Source organism: Nothobranchius furzeri, chromosome 5, assembly GCF_043380555.1.
Source record: "Nothobranchius furzeri strain GRZ-AD chromosome 5, NfurGRZ-RIMD1, whole genome shotgun sequence".
Classification (NCBI taxonomy): domain Eukaryota; kingdom Metazoa; phylum Chordata; class Actinopteri; order Cyprinodontiformes; family Nothobranchiidae; genus Nothobranchius; species Nothobranchius furzeri.
Genome location: NC_091745.1, coordinates 24,313,383 through 24,319,733, shown reverse-complemented (window position 1 = coordinate 24,319,733; position 6,351 = coordinate 24,313,383). Strand labels below are relative to the sequence as shown.

General features: G+C 44.5%; 2 long non-coding RNA genes across 2 annotated transcripts; one reads left to right on the top strand and one right to left on the bottom strand.

Annotated features, from left to right (window-relative positions):
* The first annotated feature begins 868 nt into the window (after positions 1–868).
* On the top strand, positions 869–3,830 carry LOC129159975 (uncharacterized). Its single transcript, XR_008560990.2, has 7 exons — positions 869–1,300; positions 2,495–2,617; positions 2,688–2,905; positions 3,329–3,421; positions 3,532–3,636; positions 3,709–3,741; positions 3,820–3,830. It is a non-coding gene; the product is annotated as an uncharacterized lncRNA (long non-coding RNA).
* A 717-nt stretch (positions 3,831–4,547) lies between these two features.
* On the bottom strand, positions 4,548–6,039 carry LOC129159976 (uncharacterized). Its single transcript, XR_008560991.2, has 3 exons — positions 5,593–6,039; positions 4,826–4,887; positions 4,548–4,743 (listed from the first exon to the last, which is right to left on the bottom strand). It is a non-coding gene; the product is annotated as an uncharacterized lncRNA (long non-coding RNA).
* Positions 6,040–6,351: the final 312 nt, after the last annotated feature.

Below are 6,351 nucleotides of genomic sequence, written 5' to 3'. Positions count from 1 at the left end.
GAGAAGACCTAAAGGAAGACCAAGGACATGCTGGAGAGACTATGTCTCAGGCCAGGGAACACCCCAGGATTCCCCCCGGAAAATAAAACAAGTGGCTAGGGAGAGGGAAGTCTGGACCTGTCTGCTTAGGCTGCTGCCCCCACGACCCGGCCTCGGATACGTGGCCGAAAACAGATGGATGGATGAGAACCACCAAAGGTCCTGGCAGGTTCAAGCACCATAGCAGTGTGTGTGGACTGTCCTGCTGGTGTTGTCTTTCTACAGCGTCTCCTCCAACACATTGATTCCCTCCACACCATCAACACCAAATTCACAGATTCTCTTTACCCTGGATTGGGGATTGGGTCTCGGTTCATGGTTGGGTATGTTGGTTCCTCTTTGTTTCTGTGCTGAGTTTCATCATCTATATGTTTATGGTATCATCCAAGTCCTGTTTCAGGGAGTGGAATTCTCGCAGAGCCATTAAGTGATCTTTCACAAATTATTTTGATTTAAATTGAAGATTTCTTTGTGTTCAAATAAAACTCAGTTTATAAATTCATTTGGCTCGCTTTGCTGTTTCGGGACTTTTGTAGAACACACTGGTAAATGGTCAGCATACGAAGCTGAAGCAAGATAGAAATGACTTTCAAACTTGGAGCTGGTACCACCTTCTGGCCGTCAGACCCTTTTGACTTTCGTCACAGATTCCCCTGTCTGCTCCTAAAGGACCAGATGGAGCATCAGGGTTAGCCCTTCATCAGAATCCTTACAAGCTTCAAAAGTATTAGTATCAGCCAAGCTCCCACAATGCCGCTCTAAAAATGGTTCCATCCCGGAAGTAAGAAAAATTGCAGTTCCACCCTCATCCACTAGGGGCTGGTGTCAGAAGCGAGCAAATCCTCATTGACTCCCATGTTAAAAATGCCGATTTCACAGCAGAAATAAACATCTTTACAGCCTGGTACCAGAACATGTTTTTTGTCTAAATTATCTAGTTTATACTCATGACAACTCTGAGGGGGGTGAATTTTTTTCTCACTCTTCTGTTTAAGTGTATTGAAAGCCTAAAATTCTGTATAATTAATGAGCAGCCGACACACGTGACCGCCGCCTCAGACCCACGTGACCACAGAGCTAGCTCCGTGGAAAGGCCTCAGTACAGCCTCGGTCCCTCCTGGAAACTGTGTCGGGATTTTGAGTCTCTGTGCTTGTGAATTCTGTTTTGGATATTATTGGTGCAATTGTTGGACAAAATGACTTGCTGTGGTATTAATTGCACTAATAGAGCGTCCAAGGAGTCTCCACTTCATTTTTTTCGGTAAGTTAAAATCTATATTTGTATTTTATGTCACTGCCGCCTAGCTGAGTTTACCGAAGTAGCTAGCTAACTATCAGTTTAACATGTAGCATGTACTGTTTAACCATGAAATGTAAATGTAAAATACGGTAAAATAATTAATAGGGCATATTTCGATGGGTAAAACCCAGTGCATTTAAGATAAAAATGGGTTGAAATATGACGGAGCGCGCCGCTTGGAGGGACACCTGTGCTCCATTCTTTCATCCGGTAATCCCCAGCGGTCAGGCCGGGCAGGCTGACCGATGCGGCGCCTCGCTGCTGCGGGCTGACCGGAGAAATACTGCAGCTCGTTGAGAAGTCTATAGGGCATACAGCGTTTCCCTTAAATCGCACCGCCACGCCGACAAGATCCCAAGTTTCTTTGTTTTTGTTGGCGCTGTTTACCGAAGAAGCAGCGGGAACACCAGCAAGTTTCATCAGACTCGTAAAGTTAGTTTTTGCAGGGGACCCCCTGTATTTTACCGCTCCCTCCTGCAGTCTTCCCCTATTAAAATTTAAAATGTGTAACTTTATGTTTTGGGATGAATGACTAATATTCATGTTAACTAAAACGTTAGGTATTTAGGGGGAAAAAACAAAATAATAAACATTATACAGATGTCAAATAAATCAAACTGTAATTAAACTATATATTTTCAAAGTCTCGATTCTGGATAAAATCCAACAACATATGCTTTATAAATAAACACTACACATGGCTTTTACACACACACACACACACACACACACACACACACACACACACACACACACACACACACACACATTACATTGTGATTTCTTAGTAAATATTCTATTTGGCGAGAGATAAACTTTATTGTATTTATTCTAGTGAATCTATAATTAAACGGGTAAACTAGTAGTAGCACATCCAACATCAAAGAAAGTAAAATGTTATTATCAGGAGAGGGAGAATGTTTAAGTGGTTAGCAGCAGTGTGCTAGCCGATGGCCCCCTCCATGAGGCCACCACAGCTCAGCAGAACACCATTGTAGCTTCTTCTGGGGAGAAAAACACTTAGAGAAAAAATAAAGTTAACAGCTGAAATAGCAGGAAATAATACAGTTAAAGAGCAGATTGTAGAAGAAAGAAACCCCTGGGTTAAACTGGTCTGTCTACTGCATAATGCTGAACTCTAACATGTGTCCTCAGGGAAGGACCTGATTGGTGTCCAGAACCTGCTGAAGAAGCACCAGGCTCTGCAGGCTGAGATCACAGGTCATGAACCTCGCATCAAGGCTGTCACCCAGAAAGGAGAGACCATGGTGGAAGAAGGTAGAGCAGGTCTGGTCCTGACATGTTTCTGAGGTGTCTGCAGGTTCTGGCTCACTTTTTTTGGGTCCAGGTCACTTCGCTGGTGAGGAAGTGAAGACTAAACTGTGGGAGCTTCATGGACGTTGGGACACGCTGAAGGCCAAGGCGTCCCAGAGGAGGCAGGACCTGGAGGACTCTCTGCAGGCCCAGCAGTACTTTGCGGATGCTAATGAGGCCGAGTCCTGGATGAGGGAGAAGGAGCCCATCGTTGGAAGTCCAGACTAAGGGAAAGACGAGGACTTGGCCGAGGTACGGAAGTCCCTTCCTGAGAAACTCCAATCGCTTTTCTTTGCTGTCTTTCCAGTCCTTCATAATTAGTGTTTCTGTATTTGTCATTTCCTTTGGTTGTCTACCAGACGTCGTTGCTCGTTTGAGCGTCTCATGGGTTAGGGGTAGAAGTGCTGGCCTCGCACAGGAAGTGATGACAAACGTGTTCCCGGCGCTCTTATTTCAAACGGTTTACAAGCTGTGATGTGTGTTCCCGCTGCAGAGCAGCCATGACACGTGGCAGCCGGCAGAAGGCTCACGCTTTTCCACTAAACACCCGCAGAGCTGCGTCTGCGGTGAACTGAGCAGGGTTTGTTTTACGGTGGCGGATCCGATTGGACCATCGCTGCGAGAAAGCTTCACTTGCGTCAGACGAGCTGAAGGTTCTGATGTTCTGCTCCACAGGCTCTCCTGAAGAAGCACGAGGCCCTGATGTCGGACCTGTCAGCTTACGGCAGCAGCATCCAGGCCCTGAAGGAGCAGGCCCAGTCCTGCAGGGTGAATTGAGAACCCTCGGCCCGTCAGAACATTCTTATCCACCACGTTCTAACACCAGACCTGTTAACCCGACAGCAACAAGGTAATCAGCAGGTGCTTTTGTCCTGCAGGACCTGAAGGCCAACGAGTCCCGCCTGAGGGACATCAACAAGGTGGCATCTGAACTGGAGTCAGAAGGTCTGATGGCTGAGGAGGCTCCTATGGTTCAGGCTCAGGTGAGCGTCACCTGTCTGCAGCAGCTGGTCCCTCTCACTTCCTGGTTTAACTCTGCTCGTCTCTGTTTGTAGCAACAAGAACATCTGGGTTATGCTCCTGGAAAGGTGCATGTTGTCCTCCACCAGAACCAGACGTGGTGTTTTTGTTACCACTCATTTGTTTGTTTGTTTGTTTGTTTACAGGATGAAGCCGGCTCTAACACGGCATCACCCTGGAAGGTGAGTTCATTCAGCTGATCAGAGGTCACCTCTGATGGCCGCAGTCACGGCCGACCGTGCTGACATCACACAGGAATTCAGGTGACCTGGCAGGCACCAGGTGCTGGTGAAAGTGGGGACATGTCAGCTGGTTGCCATGGCTACAGTTATCTTTATGCATCTGTATGACTGCTGACTGGTGTGTGTTTCCTCAGACCGTACGGTTGGGCGTTCAGACGACGACTAACTTTAATTCCATCAAGGTAAGAGGAAGCTCTTCCCTTCCTGTCTGAGCGATCCGTCTCCAGGTTTCCTCGTCCGGCGTCCAGCCCGCTGGCGTCCACCTTCATCTCATCTCACTTCATTTATGGTGCAATACTTTCACATTATCATTTTCCCACACTTCTGTATACCTGTATTTTGTTGTTTTTCAATAAAGAATGACAAATTATTTAAGTTTGGTTTTTGTTGCACACAAATATATATCTGTAAAAAATATCTACAAAGCTAATGTTTACATAACAAGTATGATTGGGTTTTGCAATACGGCACTCAAGTTTATTTTAGTAAGATTTTCAAACCAAGTAAAGTTAGTAAAGAACACATTTCTATTGTCTGCTAAGAAACTGTTGGGATTTAAAATGGGCCTGTTGTACAAATAACTTGTAAATGATTATTCCTCACTTTTGTCTTAACCAAATAAATTCCAGTAATTGAGCAAAAACATTTATTTTTAACACTACATTTTATAAAACAGGGCGCAAAGTGTCGGCACATGTATGTATGTCGATGGTCCGCCCCAACCAAACCAGGAGACACAGACGTCAGGGAGGCCAAGGTTGTGTCCGACGGTCTCTGCAGCTCTCTGGGCACCACGCCTCACGTAGCTGTCTCCAATGGTCCAAATGGCTATGGAGGAAAAAATAACAGGTTTGTCATAATTGTTTTGAAGTACAAAACCATACATGAAGTGGTCAAGACAGGAACTTACACGCTGCGTTGTGTAGCTGATGTTGGAGACACACAGGCTGCCATGGTGACCTTTTAACAGATCTAAGAAAAAAATGTAATAAAAGAATGAAACTTAAAAACTCCCAGACCTCATGTCATATTTACTAATCAGCTATGGCTGATTTATTGTTTGGATCACAGTGAGTTACACTAATTCTAATATATTTTTATTTCTATTATACATACATACTTTTTAACTGTTATTTTCACATGACTGTTATCAGGCTGTCTTGTTCTGGTTCTGATGATAATTCCGTGTCTTCCAGTAAGTTATCTTGTGCTTACTTCATCTGTATAATGTCTCTTTACTTTTGGTAAATTGTACTGAGTCAAGAATAAAGGCTAGTTGGCTGTACAAGATACAAACAAGTATTACGTTTTGGAAATATATGAAATACCGCCAGCATCTGTTAGAGCCTGTGGCGGGGTGCTGAGGGCCGGCTCCAGCCCAGGAATGAGCTCTCCACGCCGGCCGGGAGGGTTTGAAACACCGCCTTCCTCTCCTCTGCTGGCTGTTCATTCTGTTATGGTTACCGGTGCTTGTGTTGCAATGTGAAACGCTTGGTCTCAGATTTTGTAAGAAAGATAATAAAATGTCCCCCCAAAATACGACTTAAATATATTTTCTCTTCTTCATGATACATTTAATGGCTGGTGCGACTCAGGAGTGATAGCACCGAAAAAAACTGTACTGAAAACTTGCTCAAAGCAAAATGTTTTCATTACGGAAATAAATTATAAACTTACCGATTTAAAACTTTTTTAATACAGGTACTTCTCACGAACAGGCGCAGAAAACCTCCACCTAAACTCCGTGTGAGGGTCAGGTCGTTGGGTGTTCCAGTTAGCTCCGGTTGAATTGAAGCTAGGTGGCTACATCCGTTAGCTAGGCTCCCACCTCCGCTTTAGCTTTGGGTTAGCCAGGGTTAGCTTCAGGTTAGCTCGTAGCTAGTTCGTCACTCGATCCCAGCCTTACAGCCCCACCCTCAGTGCCTCCTCTCTTCCCTTTTATGGAATTGTCTGGGCTGGACGGAACCTGTGACACGGTCAAAATGGCGGTGGTGGCCACCTCCCATTATGGACAAAAAACGTGTTATTGGAGTCTATGGAATCCGTTTGTCCAGTATGTACAGTCTATGGTATCAGCACCTCGCTGACAGCATGGTGGGAGTATCTTAAGATGACAGAGTCTTCACTAGTACCATGCAGACGCACACCTATCTGGAATAATCCTGACATTTTGCAAAATAACAAAATGATGAACCTTCCGGACTGGAAAAATAAAGGAATCCTATACCTGGAACACATATATGAAGGATTGGACTTCATCCCATTTAATCAAATAGTCTCCCAATTTGGAATGGATAAGAATAGCTTTTTAGAATATCACCAAATTAAATCTGTAGTCAAACAAAAATTTAAGCTCAATAAAATAGAATTACAAACACCACCAAGGGTATTAGACTTTTATAATCTCAAACCCCCCAAACTACTGTCTAAAGTGTT